The sequence below is a fragment of the Dendrobates tinctorius genome, unplaced genomic scaffold, assembly GCF_039654945.1.
Source record: "Dendrobates tinctorius isolate UK_male_01 unplaced genomic scaffold, ASM3965494v1 ptg000114l, whole genome shotgun sequence".
Classification (NCBI taxonomy): Eukaryota; Metazoa; Chordata; class Amphibia; order Anura; family Dendrobatidae; genus Dendrobates; species Dendrobates tinctorius.
The window spans coordinates 11,916,522-11,934,178 of record NW_027361782.1 but is presented as its reverse complement, the minus strand read 5'-3'; the positions used below and the strand labels follow the sequence as shown (position 1 = coordinate 11,934,178).

At 42.2% G+C, this 17,657-nt stretch overlaps 1 long non-coding RNA gene across 1 annotated transcript; it reads right to left on the bottom strand.

The window, feature by feature from the left end:
- Positions 1 to 3,977: 3,977 nt before the first annotated feature.
- Positions 3,978 to 16,822, bottom strand: LOC141101057 (uncharacterized). The gene is made up of 2 exons (XR_012234873.1): positions 16,750 to 16,822; positions 3,978 to 4,482 (listed from the first exon to the last, which is right to left on the bottom strand). It is a non-coding gene; the product is annotated as an uncharacterized lncRNA (long non-coding RNA).
- Positions 16,823 to 17,657: the final 835 nt, after the last annotated feature.

Here is a 17,657-nt window from a genome sequence, read left to right as displayed (position 1 = left end):
TGGCTGAATGTGGGGCCAGCGCTCAGGAGTGGAGCCTCTGCTGCAGCCCCATTGCCACTTGGGCCAACTTCTGCGCTTGCTGGATTCTGGTCGTTGTCCAGCTGCACTAGAGCCACGATCATTTGAGCTCTGTTTTTGTTCGTGGCGTTAAGGCCTTGGTACGTGCATAACCCAGCAAGAACTTCCTTTGTCTGCCGGTTGTACCAAGGTTCTCCTTTTGCCGCCATGGTTGCCAAATAAAAGATAGAAAAAGAAAAACGAAGAAACGGGAGGGGGATACTTGCAAGTACACACTAATGTCTCAGGACTAGTAACCACTGAGTCTGTTCTCCAAAACCTATGATGCAGGATTCCCGCAGGAACCGTGCAGGTTTTTAGTGAGAGGAATGATTGCTCAAACCAAATCACTAATGCTCTAGGATTATCCCACCGCTCTGCCACCAATATGTGACGAACAGCCCACGGCCGTTCGTCCACTTACGGGCGACGACTAACGGGGGTCCCGCTGCCACCAAAACGCGACGGACAGCGGACCCTGTGTCACCACTATGTCACAATCCCACCACTGACATCGGTGTATCAGCGGACGGAGGGACGTGACACAATGCCGGCACACGGCTATCACAGGCGCAGTGGGGCTTATCTTAGTTATCCCACCACTGGCACCATGTGACAAAAATATCCAGCAAGCTAATCTCGCTCTACAATTTGCCGCAGGGGGAGTTTAAGTTGGATGCCCCACCACTGCTATCAATCTTCCAAGTACTGCGGGGATTTGTGTATATCCCACTTTCTCAGTTCCACCTTGGAACTCGCAGCTCTCCGGCGCCCCCCTTACCCTCAGGTCAGTCAGGGAACTGCACCTAGGATAATTGGTCGCCGGACGGGCTGCCTGTTGTGAACCGGCAATTAGGCTTCTGCAGTAAGGGAATTATCAATGCTGTGGCCGCAGACCCTTATTCAGCAATATAAGACCCTTCTGTACTGCCAGCAAGCCGTAATAGCCGTACACAACGCGCTGCCACCAGTCACGGTTACTTAATTCACAGTGTTAAATTAAGAGGGTCCGTGGCAAACCCTTTGAATTAGTAGCGATTATCTAACAAAGGCGTATAGTTCGATTCTTAGAGCATGGAGACAGATCTAAATAATTTCATTTATTTTCCGAAAGAGGACAGTGATTACAGATAAAAGTTGCTATAAAATTGAGACATAAAATATGTACAGTACAGGTATAAAATAAAAGTGGAGAAAGCAAAGAGATTACACTCACAGTTCCATATTGTTCCTTAGGCAGACCATGTGGCTTTAAGGTGGGTGGAGGCGGAGCTGCACTTCTCCGCTCATCTGAGTTCTTGTCAGCACGGACTCTGCAGCTGTTCTGAGCTGGTTCTGCCAGGGAATGCCTTATAGACTTTCCTATGTGACATCACGGAGAGGTGCATTCTGGGTTGATCCCACCCCTCTTATCCAAGTTATGTTTTGGCTACAAAACTTAGATTAGCTATAACTTTATGGGAGAAGCTGGTATGGACTCATCAGTGGTTTCATGTTTCCCAGCGTAATGAGCCCATCAAGAAAACATCAAACATCTATGCGATATGACCGTCCATTTGGGCGCAAATCCTATCTCATGTTCTGGACAGGGTAGAACTTCGAAACATACGCGGTCTCGAAGCTGGGACCGCTCAGGTTACAAAAATATGATTTTCATATCTCTAGGGTATTTGGTTCTTATGGTATAGTCTCTCATAGTTTTATTCGTTTCAAACAAAGAAGTTTTTCCCGCTCTGAAGAGGAGAGAAGGCAAATGGTGTGAGGAAGATGGTCTAGCTAATTAACATTCCTGCTCTTCCAGAGGAAGTGGCAGGGTTGATAAAACCTGGGGGGAAGGAATTCCTACTACTGACAGTTTACAATGTCCTAGGACGGAGGATTTGTAGCACATTCCAACAGAAAACATATCTTGCAGACATTGTACATCACAGGGATTCAAAAATTTCTTCTGCTATCTCCTTCAGTACTCTGGGGTGTAATTCATCTGGACCTGGAGACTTGAATTCATTTAGGTTAGCTAAGTGTTTCTTATGAAGTCAGCTGTATTAGAGCATTTCACATTGATAATGTATAGAAAAAAACAAGATGTCCTGGAGGCTGGTTGCCTGGTCTTGGAAATATGGATAGCTGGCACAAAAAGTGGGATGAATAGATGAATGAATGAATAAATAAAGCCTATTTTTTTTTTTTTCCTTTTAGAAAATAAACTACTCACTTGTTAGTGTATAGAAAAAACGCAATGTCCTTAAGGCTGATAGCTTTGTCTTGAAAATGTAAGTAGCTGCCAATAAAGTGAATGAATAAATAAACAAGTAGAGTACGCTTATCTTACAAAAAGGGGGGGGGGCAACCCCTTAAGGGTTAAAAGAGATTCTGCTAGACTTACTTATTAAAGAATCCGACCATAAGTGCATCCAACCTTGGAACTGTTACTGGGATATTGGCTGGCACATGTCCCCTAATCCTGGTTTAAATATAATTACTAATAAAAAAAAAAAAAAAAAATTTGAATATCAGAAAAAAAGCCAAAAGATACCAAGGAATAATGATAGATGGTTCGGGTGGATGCGGAGGCTAATCTTGCCGAATGCTTGTGGCTGAATATCCTTAGATAAATCAAGAGCACCTGGTACTAGACTGTTATATGCAGAGGCAGACCTGTGACATAGATGAGGGTTAGAGGAGGCTTGTGCTCGCTGGTATAGTGCAGGGAGGGGTGGCACTTACTTGGAAGCTGGTGGTCGGTGGTCCAGTCAAGGGAGCTAGATGGGGTGGGTGATGACCGCTGCTGCTGGGCAGTGAAGCAGTGCGGATCGCCGCTACCTCGCGTGCTCCGGCCGTGAGCGACGCTGAGGAGGTCAGCGTGTGGTGGGGGCAGGGTGTAGTGTGACGTCACACTGGGAAAGGACGGTGGCTAGCTAATGGCACAAAACCAACGCGTTTCGAGAGAACATCTCTCTTCATCAGGGTTGTGCCTGCCACTGCATAGAGCGTCCTTATAAAGTATCCTGAAACCCTGCAGAGTAATCACCTGACCCACAGCTGCCTGATAAGAAAGCCTCATTAGGAAGGAGAGATTGTGGATTCAGTGAGAATCAGAAAGGGAGGAGGGGAGGATGGCAGTGTCTGCATTTAACCCTAAAGGCCCCGTCTCACTAAGCAATCTCGGTAGCGAGATCGCTGCTGAGTCACAACTTTTGTGACGTAACAGCGATCTCACCAGCGAGATCGCTGTGTGTGACAGCGATCAGCGAGCGGCCCCCCTGCCGGTATCGCTGATCGCTGCAAGAAACCTCTGGACATTTCTTTGGTCGCTGGTCTCCCGCTGGCCAGCACACATCGCTGCGTGTGACAGGCGGGAGACCAGCGATCAGGTGTAAAAAAAAAAATAATAAAAAAAAATAAAAAATATAGTTATTCTCACCTTCCGACGTCCCGTTCAGCCATCCCGCCTCTCTCCACGCTCCGGTCCCAGTGATCCTTTGCATGAATGACCGCAAGACTTTGTTATCCCGCGAGACCGTGACATCTCGCGGTCATTCGTGCAAAGGATCACTGGGACCGGAGCGTGGAGAGAGGCGGGATGGCTAAATGGGACGTCGGAAGGTGAGAATAACTATATTTTTTATTTTGATACTATTTTCTACAGCGATAGCCAGCGATGCCGGGCTCTCGGCATCGCTGTGCTGATCGCTGGTGAAGCTGTCTGTGTGACCGCTCACCAGCGATCACATAGCGACTTACCAGCGATCCTGACACCTTCATATCGGTGTCGGGATCGCTGGTGAGTCGCTTAGTGTGACGGGGCCTTAAAACAAGTAGAGGTTGCATGAGACTGAATCCAAATGAATGGACATAGAGAATATGTGTATATAAAAGGGAATGAATTATGAGATTAAGAAATACATAAATAAAATGTGCATGTGGTGTAACCTTTATTTAAGATAATTAAAATGGATTAAAAAATGAGAATGCAAATATATATATAAAAAAAATATATATATATATGGGATCGGCGGCAGCGCTCACTTGCTCTTGCCGGACTTGCTGCTCTCGGTCTTCTTGGGCAGCAGCATGGCCTGGATGTTGGGCAGGACGCCCCCCTGGGCGATGGTCACCCACCCAGCAGCCTGTTCAGCTCGTCATTGCGCACGGCCAGCTGCAGGTGTCGGGGGATGATGCGGGTCTTCTTGTTGTCTCGGGCGGCATTACCGGCCAATTCCAGGATCTCAGCAGTCAGATACTCCAGCACAGCGGCCAGATAGACCGGAGCGCCGGAGCCCACCCTCTCGGCGTAGTTGCCCTTGCGGAGAAGCCTGTGCACACGGCCAACCGGGAACTGCAGTCCTGCCCGGGATGAGCGGGTCTTGGCTTTAGCGCGGACCTTCCCTCCTTGTTTGCCGCGTCCAGACATGGTGGTGATCGCTGATAAGAAGAAGAAACAGAAAAAAAAAAATCTGGGTGATATATATATATATATATACATACACACATACAGAGAGAGAGAGAGAATAATACTAAAAATAGGAAAAAATATAAAAATTAAAATTAAAATAAAAAGTAAAAAGTATGTGCATATTTCAAAAAGCCCCATTTTATCGGGCCCTGTTTTTCGTTTATGGGCTGATCAAAAAGCCCGACATTCATATGAAATCATGTCCATACTTCTGATGAGCTTCACTTTTAAGCCCTTTTGTTTGGGGGCTTAAAACTTGTACCACAAAGTGAGGAAAAAACTAGAACGCATAGAGCTTAATTTCGTGATTCAAACCTGCTGGGGCTAGAGTGTCCAGGGTAAAAATCCATCTGGATTCCACTCGGGACATTGCTTTGAGATAGTCGCCCCTTCTATGATTTGGCTTAACTAATTGTATGCCCATATAGGAGACACCTCTGCATGATCGATTGTGCATGTCTGCAAAGTGGCGGGACAATGGATGTCCCTTATATCCCTTTTCTAATGTTGTCAAGGTGCTCCTTGATCCTTACTTGCAGAGGTCTCTTAGTTCTGCCTACATACATCTTCCCACAGGGACATTTTAAAATATATATAACGCCTGATGTTTGACAGGAAATACTGTCTTTAATGTGAAAAGTATTCATGTTAGATGAGTCCGTGAAGCACTGATGGGAGTTTTTTTGGAGTTGCTGTTCTAATACAGCATGCACATCTCCCACAGGATTGAAATCCCTGTGTGTTTAGGCTTGACCGGACTGCTTGGTTGGTTTGCGAGATAGAGCCACACATCTTGGTAGTGGGTGCCAGCAATAGGCCAAGATTCGGTGCCTTCGTATATACGAACCGAGGTTTTTTTGGAAGTAAATCACCCACATGTTTGTCACTCTGTAAGTGTGACCAATGTTTATGAATGATCCTGTTGAATGCCTTGTAACCTGTATGAAACTGCGTTATAATGGGTAGATTATGAATCTGTTCTGGAATCGTGGCTACATTATTAGCTGAAGGAGGTTTATGTATCAATGAGGATCTGGGTAAGGATTCTACCTCTTGCCTGGTTTTCTCAAGCAGTTCTATATTATATCCTTTAGCCACAAATTGATTAATTAGGTATTGAGTTTCCTTTTTATATTCAATCGTGTTTGTGCAGTTGCGCCTGATACGCATAAATTGGCTTTTTGGAATGTTAGTGAGCCATATAGGTAAATGGCAGCTAGTAGTATGAATGTAGCTATTAGAATCTACTTCCTTATGATAGCTTTTTGTAGTTAATCTGCCATTTTCAATACATATGGTTAGATCCAGGAAATTGATACTGGATTTACTTATCGTGGGTGTAAATTCGAGTCCAAAGTCATTAGTATTCAATCTGGAAATGAATAGATTGAGATCATTCATAGGGCCATCCCAGATGAACAGAATATCGTCAATGAAACGTCGCCATAGCTTGATATTATTGTGTAGGAAGCCATTAGTATATACATGTTCATATTCCCACATGCCTATATATAGGTTTGCGAAACTTGGCGCGAATCTCGTGCCCATTGCAGTGCCATGGGTCTATATATAAAACTGGTTCTCATAGGAAAAATAATTGTGTTTCATGATAAAATTGATGCTTTCGAGGATGAATTCAATCTGAGCGGGTTTGTAGATTTCTAGTGCTTCTAGAAAGAATTTGGCAGCCGTTTGTCCTTTTTGGGGTTCAATAACAGTATATAAGGATTTGATATGTAAAGTAACTAAATGAAATTATTGTTCCACTCCAATGGTTCCAAGACCTGCAGAGTATGGGTGGTATCCTTTAGATAGGCCGGCAGTAGGGACATACATTTCTGTAAGTGATAATCGACATATTTAGATAGATTAGCTGTGAGGCAGTTTATGCCTGATATAATCGGCCTGCCTGGTGGGTTGGTTATACTTTTGTGGATCTTAGGGATGTGGTAAAATACCGCGATTGATGGTGTTTTGTTGTCAATAAATTGGTTTTCTTTTTTAGTTAGAATACCTGCAGCTTTGCCCTTTATGGCCAAAGAATTAAGTTTGCTGCAGAATGAGTCCGTTGGATCCGCAGAGATTTGTTTGTATGTGACCGGATCACTCAGTAGTCTCATGGATTCGTTATGGTACATGCTGTGATCCATAACTACAATCCCCCCGCCCTTATTGGCTGGTCGAATAATCAAATTATTGTTTGCCTGTAAATTAATGATAGAGTTCTTCTCCCCATTCGATAAATTGAATGTCATGTACCGAGCTTTACGACTGTTTTTGTGGACTAATTTTTTGATGTCCGTTGATACCAGGGTTTCAAAGGTCTTAAACAAATTTGAATATTCATTCAGAGGATTGAATGAAGAAGGTAAAGAGAGGCCAGAGTGAGTGAAATCCCTGCCCATAGAGTAGGTGATTTTTGAGGAGTTGTCTCCTTTTTTTAGAAAGTATTTTTTAAGAGCTAGATTGCGTAAGTATTTTTTGACGCTAATGTATAAATTAAATGGTGTAGACTTGACTGATGGAGCAAATTTGAGGCCTTTTTGGAGTAATGCAGTCTCATTGGGTGTAAGTTTATGCGAGCTTAGGTTGAAAATCTTTTGTACATATTGTTGGTTATTAGTGTCTATATTTGTTTTCTTTTTGGAGAGTGTCCCACCTCTTTTGCCTCTGTTTTTTGTTTGGAATCCGAAAAAAATCCTTGTTGATGGAAATTTGCGTTCTAGGTTTCATAGGTTTACTGATATTTTGTAATCTAGGTTGTACAGTGGGGCAAAAAAGTATTTAGTCAGTCAGCAATAGTGCAAGTTCCACCACTTAAAAAGATGAGAGGCATCTGTAATTTACATCATAGGTAGACCTCAACTATGGGAGACAAACTGAGAAAAAAAAATCCAGAAAATCACATTGTCTGTTTTTTTTTCATTTTATTTGCATATTATGGTGGAAAATAAGTATTTGGTCAGAAACAAGCAATCAAGATTTCTGGCTCTCACAGACCTGTAACTTCTTCTTTAAGAGTCTCCTCTTTCCTCCACTCATTACCTGTAGTAATGGCACCTGTTTAAACTTGTTATCAGTATAAAAAGACACCTGTGCACACCCTCAAACAGTCTGACTCCAAACTCCACTATGGTGAAGACCAAAGAGCTGTCAAGTCGGGGGAGTGACAGGTCAGCCTTTCTTGCACTCCTTATGTCACTCCCCCGACTTGACATGTTTATGACATGTCAATAAATCAGTGAAACTTCCATCTCGATGAGTGCGACCTTTTTTCTTTGCATGGAATCCATGAGACTACTGAGTGATCCGGTCACATACAAACAAATCTCTGCGGATCCAACAGACTCATTCTGCAGCAAACTTAATTCTTTGGCCATAAAGGGCAAAGCTGCAGGTATTCTAACTAAAAAAGAATACCAATTTATTAACAACAAAACACCATCAATCGCGGTGTCATAGAATCATAGAATCATAGAATCGTAGAGTTGGAAGGGACCTCCTGGGCCATCTGGTCCAACCCCCTGCTCAAAGCAGGATTCGCTAAATCATCCCAGTCAGATGTCTGTCCAGCCTCTGTTTGAAGACTTCCATTGAAGGAGAACTCACCACTTCTCGTGGCAGCCTGTTCCACTCATTGATCACTCTGTCAAAAAGTTTTTTCTAATATCTAATCTGTGTCTCCTCCCATTCAGTTTCATCCCATTGCTTCTAGTCTTTCCTTGTGCAAATGAGAATAAAGTTGATCCTTCTACAATGTGACAGCCCTTTAGATATTTGTAGACAGCTATTAAGTCTCCTCTCAGTCTTCTCTTTTGCAAACTAAACATTCCCAAATCCTGCAACCTTTCCTCATAAGACAGGGTTTGCAGACCGGTCACCATTCTGGTCGCTCTTTTCTGAACTTGCTCCAGTTTGTTGATGTCTTTTTTAAAATGTGGTGCCCAAAACTGGACACAATATTCCAGATGAGGTCTGACCAAAGAGGAGTAGAGGGAAATAATGACTTCACGTGATCTAGACTGTATGCTTCTGTTAATACATCCTAGAATTGCATTTGCCTTTTTTGCTGCTGCATCACACTGTTGACTCATATTCAGTCTGTGATCTATTAGTATACCCAAGTCTTTTTCACATGTGCTGTCACTTAGCCCTATTCCTCCCATTCTATATATGCTTTTTTCATTTTTATTGCCCAGATGTAGTACTTTGCATTTCTCCCTGTTAAAAACCATTCTGTTAGTTGCTGCCCACTTCTCCAGTTTATTTAAATCTTTTTGAATCCTCTCTCTCTCTTCTCTAGTATTAGCTATCCCTCCTAGCTTTGTGTCATCAGCAAATTTAATCAGTTTACCCTCAATTCCTTCATCTAAATCGTTGATAAAGATGTTGAACAATACAGGGCCCAGGACAGAGCCCTGTGGTACCCCACTTGAGACATTCTTCCAACTGGATGTGCAGCCATTTACGACCACTCTTTGGGTCCGATCACTAAGCCAGTTATGAATCCACCTAACAGTTGCCTTGTCCATTCCATACTTAGTCATTTTTTCAATAAGGATTGTATGAGAGACTTTGTCAAATGCTTTGCTGAAGTCAAGATATACTATATCTACAGCATTTCCTTGATCCACCCAATCAGTGATACCGTCATAGAAGGAAATTAAGTTAGTCTGACATGACTTATTAGTTAGAAACCCATGCTGACTCTGTTTAATCACTTCATTCTTATCCAAGTATTGACATACATGTTGTTTAATAATTTGTTCAAAGATCTTTCCTGGTATAGAAGTCAGACTCACCGGCCTATAGTTGCCTGGGTCCACCTTCTTCCCCTTTTTGAAGATAGGAACAACATTTGCTCTTCTCCAGTCTTCTGGCACTTCTCCTGTTCTCCAAGAATTTTCAAAGATTATGGAGAGGGGTTCAAAAATTTCTTCTGCTATCTCCTTCAGTACTCTGGGGTGTAATTCATCTGGACCTGGAGACTTGAATTCATTTAGGTTAGCTAAGTGTTTCCTCACTATCTTTCTGTTTATAGATATCCTGGATTCTTCTATTCCCTTAATAGGACAGTGAATAACAGTTGATGTTGCATTTCCTTTCTGAGAGAAAACAGATGCAAAATAGGAATTTAAAAGTTCAGCCTTCTCAACATCCTGTCTTACCATTTCATCATTTTCATCCTGTAAAAATCCTATAGCATCTTTGACTTTTCTTTTACTTTTGACATATCCCCAAAATCCTTTATTATTGCTTTTGACATCTCTTGCAAGCCTCAGTTCATTTTCAGCTTTAGATAATCTGATTTGTGCCCTGCAGGTTCTGCAGACAGCATTATATTCTTCTTTAGATATGCCTCCCTCTTTCCATTTTATAAACATTTTTTTCTTCCTTTTTAGCATGTGCTTAAGTTCTGTGTTCATCCATCCTGGTTTCCTTAAATGCTTCCTATTCTTCCCTCTTTTCGGAATTGTTAACAACTGTGCTTTGAGAATTTCATTTTTCAAGATTTCCCATCCTTCCTGGACATTTTTGTCTTTAAGGATATCCAGCCATTGGATCCCTCCAATTCTCTTTCTGAATCCCTTAAAATCTGCCTTTCTGAAATCTAACCTTGACGTCTGAGTCTTCACAGGTCTTCCACCTCTAGTTATCCAAAATTCTAAAATAGCATGGTCGCTACCTCCTAGGGTCCCAGCCACTTTTACCTCCTCAACCATTTCCTCCCTGTTTATAAGGATTAGATCCAAGGTAGCAGTTCCCCTTGTTTTCTCCCCTACCTTTTGGAAGATAAAGTTGTCAGCAAGAGAGGATAAGAATTTCCTTGACCTGTTAGTTTTGCCTGAGAGAGATTCCCAACAAATGTCTGGATAGTTGAAATCTCCCATGACAACTATGTCATATTTTTTGGAGAACTTGGCCATCTGATGCATAAAGAGTTCATCTATATCTTCGGCTTGCACAGGCGGCCTGTAGTAAATGCCTACAATGGTGTCCTTTCCATTGTTCTGTCCTTGTATTCTTACCCAAACAGTTTCCACAGAACTCCCAGTCTCTGAAGCTTCAATCTCTGTGCAGATATACGCGTTTCGAACATACAATGCGACACCCCCTCCTCGTTTATCAAGTCTGTTTCTTGCAAATAAGTTGTATCCTTCTAGTCTTGTATTCCAATCATGTGTATTGTCCCACCAAGTTTCAGTGATTCCAATTACATCATATTTCTTTTCCTGTGTTAGTAGTTCCAATTCTCCTTGTTTGTTGCCCATGCTTTGTGCATTAGTATAGAAACATTTTAGTTTGTGATTGGTTTCTCTTTCTCCAATATTTTTATTACTTAGATTCTTTCGTCTTTGTTCTTCCTTTCCACTTCTAATAGCAGAGTTCTCAATAGCATTTGTCAGGTGTATGGCTTTTTCTGGTCTTTTGCTTCCCTTCCCATGTTGTTCTAGTTTAAAGCTCTCCTTACAAGTGTAGCAAGGCGACTTCCAAATACATGCTTTCCAGTATTCGTAAGGTGCACCCCATCTCTAGCAAGTAGTCCATCGTATAAGTAGTTCACTCCGTGATCCAGAAATCCAAATCGTTGCTGACGGCACCATCGACGTAGCCAGTTGTTCACCTGCAGAATCTTATTCCACCTCCTTGTTCCATGGCCATCCACTGGGAGGATGGAAGAGAAGACCACCTGCGCTCCCAGTTCTTTCACTTTCTTGCCTAAGTCTTCAAAGTCTCTGCAGATGGTTTCCAGGTCGTTTCTTGCGGTGTCATTTGTCCCCACATGTAGTAGCAGGAATGGGTAGTCATCTGTAGGTCTGAAGAGTCCTGATATCCTGTCAGACACATCTTTAATTTTTGCACCTGGAAGACAGCACATTTCTCTTGAAGTTATATCCGGTCTGCAGATAGCAGCCTCTGTTCCTCTCAGCAGGGAATCCCCCATGACCACCACTCTCCGTTTCTTCTTCACAACATTTTTCTTTCTCCATCCAGGAGGACTCTGAGGGCGTACAAGGTTGCTGTTTGTTGGCAAAGTCTTATCCTGATGTATTTCTTCATCGTTTTCCTGCGTGAGAGCCTGGTACTGGTTTCTGAGCAGTATGGGTGCTGACTGCCTCCTGATCCTCCTGCTTCTCTGGGTCACATGTCTCCATTCCTCTGTTTCTTCAGGTGCACTTCGAATTTCTTCTCTTTCTGTAACATGAAGAGATAATTCTGCTCTGTCCAAGAACTCTTCACCTTCCTTAATGATCTTCAACGTAGCTAACCTCTCTTCGAGATTTTGCAACTTTTCCTCCAACAGGGACACAAGCTTGCATTTGTGGCATGTGAAGTTTGGCTTTTCCACTGGTAAATCTGTGAACATGTAGCAAGAAATGCAGCTCACCAAATGGCTCCTGGCCTCTTCCATCTTGAGATTTCTTGAAAACGATGAAAGATGAGCCAAACCTCTTTTCAGCTGCAACCGCCAAAACCCAGTGATCGTTGAGCTCGCGGAGACTCTTCACTTATCCCAGAAGGCACTGGGAATATGCAAATGATCTCCTCAAGACTCTTCCCCTGGTTTTCCGATTTCCTCTTTTCAGCTGCAACCGCCAAAACCCAGTGATCGTTGAGCTCGCGGAGACTCTTCACTTATCCCAGAAGGCACTGGGAATATGCAAATGATCTCCTCAAGACTCTTCCCCTGGTTTTGGATGTGTGGATGTGTTTTACCACATCCCTAAGATCCACAAAAGTATAACCAACCCACCAGGCATTATATCGGGCATAAACTGCCTCACAGCTAATCTATCTAAATATGTCGATAATCACTTACAGAAATGTATGTCCCTACTGCCGGCCTATCTACAGGATACCACCCATACTCTGCAGGTCTTGGAACCATTGGAGTGGAACAATAATTTCATTTTAGCTACTTTAGATATCAAATCCTTATATACTGTTATTGACCCCCAAAAAGGACAAACGGCTGCCAAATTCTTTCTAGAAGCACTAGATATCTACAAACCCGCTCAGATTGAATTCATCCTCGAAAGCATCAATTTTATCATGAAACACAATTATTTTTCCTATGAGAACCAGTTTTATATACAGACCCATGGCACTGCAATGGGCACGAGATTCGCGCCAAGTTTCGCAAACCTATATGTAGGCATGTGGGAATATGAACATGTATATACAGTCATGGCCAAAAGTTTTGAGAATGACACAAATATTAATTTTTACAAAGTCTACTGCTTCATTTTTTCTAATGGCAATTTGCATATACTCCAGAATGTTATAAAGAGTGATCAGCTTAACAGCAATTACTTGCAAAGTCAATATTTGCCTAGAAAATGAACTTTATCCCCCAAAACACATTTCAACATCATTGCAGCCCTGCCTTAAAAGGACCAGCTAACATCGTTTCAGTGATTGCTCCATTAACACAGGTGTGGGTGTTGATGAGGACAGGGCTGGAGATCAATCTGTCATGATTAAGTAAGAATGACACCACTGGACACTTTAAAAGGAGGCTGGTGCTTGGCATCATTGTTTCTCTTCTGTTAACCATGGTTATCTCTAAAGAAACACGTGCAGTCATCATTGCACTGCACAAAAATGGCCTAACAGGGAAGAGTATCGCAGCTAGAAAGATTGCACCTCAGTCAACAATCTATTGTATCATCAAGAACTTCAAGGAGAGAGGTTCCCTTGTTGCCAAAAAGGCTCCAGGGCGCCCAAGAAAGACCAGCAAGCACCAGGACCGTCTCTTAAAAGTGTTTCAGCTGCGCGATCGGGCTACCAGCAGTGCAGAGCTTGCTCAGGAATTGCAGCAGGCAGGTGTGAGTGCATCTGCACGCACTGTGAGGCGGAGACTCTTGGAGCAAGGCCTGGTCTCAAGGAGGGCAGCAAAGAAGCCACTTTTCTCCAGAAAAAACATCATGGACAGACTGATATTCTGCAAGAGGTACAGGGAGTGAACTGCTGAGAACTGGGGTAAAGTCATTTTCTCTGATGAATCCCCTTTTCGATTGTTTGGGACATCTGGAAAACGGCTTATTTGGAGAAGACCAGGTGAGCGCTACCACCAGTCTTGTCTCATGCCAACTGTCAAGTATCCTGAAACCATTCATGTGTGGGGTTGCTTCTCAGCCAAGGGAATGGGCTCTCTCTCAGTCTTGCCTAAAAACACAGCCATGAATAAAGAATGGTACCAGAATGTCCTCCAAGAGCAACTTCTCCCAACCGTCCAAGAGCAGTTTGGCGATCAACAATGCCTTTTTCAACATGATGGAGCACCTTGCCATAAAGCAAAGGTGATATCTAAATGGCTAAGGGAACAAAACAGAGATTTTGGGACCATGGCCTGGAAACTCCCCAGATCTTAATCCCATTGAGAAATTGTGGTCAATCATAAAAAGACGGGTGGACAAACAAAAACCTTCAAATTCAGACAAAATAAAAGCATTGATTTTGCAAGAATGGACTGCTATCAGTCAGGATTTGATCCAGAAGTTGATTGAGAGCATGCCAGGGAAAATTGCTGAGGTCCTGAAGAAGGGTCAACACTGCAAATATTGACTTGCTGCATTAACTCATTCTGTCAATATAACCTTTTGTTGCTCATAATATGATTGCAATTATATTTCTGTATGTGATAAAAACATCTGACAAACACACATAAAAACCAGAGGCCAGCAGATCATGTGAAAATATAATATTTGTGTCATTCTCTAAACTTTTGGCCATGACTGTACTAATGGCTTCCTACACAATAATATCAAGCTATGGCGACGTTTCATTGACGATATTCTGTTCATCTGGGATGGCCCTATGAATGATCTCAATCTATTCATTTCCAGATTGAATACTAATGACTTTGGACTCGAATTTACACCCACGATAAGTAAATCCAGTATTAATTTCCTGGATCTAACCATATGTATTGAAAATGGCAGATTAACTACAAAAAGCTATCATAAGGAAGTAGATTCTAATAGCTACATTCATACTACTAGCTGCCATTTACCTATATGGCTCACTAACATTCCAAAAAGCCAATTTATGCGTATCAGGCGCAACTGCACAAACACGATTGAATATAAAAAGGAAACTCAATACCTAATTAATCAATTTGTGGCTAAAGGATATAATATAGAACTGCTTGAGAAAACCAGGCAAGAGGTAGAATCCTTACCCAGATCCTCATTGATACATAATCCTCCTTCAGCTAATAATGTAGCCACGATTCCAGAACAGATTCATAATCTACCCATTATAACGCAGTTTCATACAGGTTACAAGGCATTCAACAGGATCATTCATAAACATTGGTCACACTTACAGAGTGACAAACATGTGGGTGATTTACTTCCAAAAAAACCTCGGTTCGTATATACGAAGGCACCGAATCTTGGCCTATTGCTGGCACCCACTACCAAGATGTGTGGCTCTATCTCGCAAACCAACCAAGCAGTCCGGTCAAGCCTAAACACACAGGGATTTCAATCCTGTGGGAGATGTGCATGCTGTATTAGAACAGCAACTCCAAAAAAACTCCCATCAGTGCTTCACGGACTCATCTAACATGAATACTTTTCACATTAAAGACAGTATTTCCTGTCAAACATCAGGCGTTATATATATTTTAAAATGTCCCTGTGGGAAGATGTATGTAGGCAGAACTAAGAGACCTCTGCAAGTAAGGATCAAGGAGCACCTTGACAACATTAGAAAAGGGATATAAGGGACATCCATTGTCCCGCCACTTTGCAGACATGCACAATCGATCATGCAGAGGTGTCTCCTATATGGGCATACAATTAGTTAAGCCAAATCATAGAAGGGGCGACTATCTCAAAGCAATGTCCCAAGTGGAATCCAGATGGATTTTTACCCTGGACACTAGCCCCAGCAGGTTTGAATCACGAAATTGAGCTCTATGCGTTCTAGTTTTTTCCTCACTTTGTGGTACAAGTTTTAAGCCCCCAAACAAAAGGGCTTAAAAGTGAAGCTCATCAGGAGTATGGACATGATTTCATATGAATGTCGGACCTTTTGATCAGCCCATAAACGAAAAACAGGGCCCGATAAAATGGGGCTTTTTGAAATATGCACATACTTTTTACTTTTTATTTTTATATTTTTTCCTATTTTTAGTATTATTCTATATATATATATATATATATATATATATATATATATATATTCGCATTCTCATTTTTTAATCTATTTTAATTATCTTAATAAATAAAGGTTACACCACATGCACATTTTATTTATGTATTTCTTAATCTCATAATTCATTCCCTTTTATATACACATATTCTCTATGTCCATTCATTTGGATTCAGTCTCATGCAACCTCTACTTGTTTTAGGGTTAAATGCAGACACTGCCATCCTCCCCTCCTCCCTTTCTGATTCTCACTGAATCCACAATCTCTCCTTCCTAATGAGGCTTTCTTATCAGGCAGCTGTGGGTCAGGTGATTACTCTGCAGGGTTTCAGGATACTTTATAAGGACGCTCTATGCAGTGGCAGGCACAACCCTGATGAAGAGACGTTCTCTCGAAACGCGTTGGTTTTGTGCCATTAGCCAGCCACCGTCCTTTCCCAGTGTGACGTCACACTACACCCTGCCCCCACCACACGCTGACCTCCTCAGCGTCGCTCACGGCCGGAGCACGCGAGGTAGCGGCGATCCGCACTGCTTCACTGCCCAGCAGCAGCGGTCATCACCCACCCCATCTAGCACGCTTGACTGCACCACCGACCACCAGCTTCCAAGTAAGTGCCACCCCTCCCTGCACTATACCAGCGAGCACAAGCCTCCTCTAACCCTCATCTATGTCACAGGTCTGCCTCTGCATATAACAGTCTAGTACCAGGTGCTCTTGATTTATCTAATAATATTCAGCCACAAGCATTCGGCAAGGTTAGCCTCAGCCGCCACCCGAACCATCTATCATTATTCCTTGGTATCTTTTGGCTTTTTTTCTGATATTCAAATTTTTTTTTTTTTTTTTTTTTATTAGTAATTATATTTAAACCAGGATTAGGGGACATGTGCCAGCCAATATCCCAGTAACAGTTCCAAGGTTGGATGCACTTATGGTCGGATTCATTAATAAGTCTAGCAGAATCTCTTTTAACCCTTAAGGGGTTGCCCCCCCCGCCCCCCCCCCTTTGTAAGATAAGCGTACTCTACTTGTTTATTTATTCATTCGCTTTATTGGCACTACTTACATTTTCAAGACAAAGCGATCAGCGTTTTCATTGCGTTTTTTCTATACACTAACAAGTGAGTAGCTTATTTTCTAAAAGAAAAAAAAAAAAAAAAAAAATAGGCTTTATTTATTCATTCATTCATTCATTCATTCATTCATTCATTCATCTATTCATCCCACTTTTTGTGCCAGCTATCCATATTTCCAAGACCAGGCAACCAGCCTCCAGGACATCTTGTTTTTTCTATACATTATCAAGCGAGTAGTCTAATATTAACCCTTGTCTTTCCCAGTATAGCGCAGTGTAATTACTATTTTAAGCTTGTCTCTTTTTAGCAGGTATTAGCACAGAACCTGTCAATCACCAGCAGCATCTGGGAACACCCAATTTTTTCTTCTGGGCCAAGTGGACTAGTGCCAATGTGTCACTATCATTTCACATTGACTCAAGATAAATATTTTGTGCATCAGTGTATAAGTGACCCAGATGAAAACAAATGCTTTGATGCAAAAATCAGTGCATACTCAAGCAGTGATAAAAATGCTCCTTCGAGAGCTTCCAAACTAAAAAGACATTTACAACACTGCCATCCAGACATTTACAAAGCTGTAATTGAAAAAGATCATAGCAGCCCCAGGAAAGAGACCAGCAATTCCCTCAAGGCAAAAAAGGAGGAAAGAGCGCCTCAAACATCAGTTACAAGACAGCTCATCGAGCTTGTTGTGAAGGACAGTGTACCATTGTCATTATTTGCACAACCAGCTTTTACAGCTCTTAATGGAGAAATGGCCCACAAACTTGGTGTTTCTCTGGAAGAGAAAGTATTAGAAAATTAGTGATTGAAGAAGCCCTTAACCAAAACGAATATCTTAAAAAGACTCAAGAGACGCTTTGTGTTTGTTAAAACGGATGCCTGCACACATCAG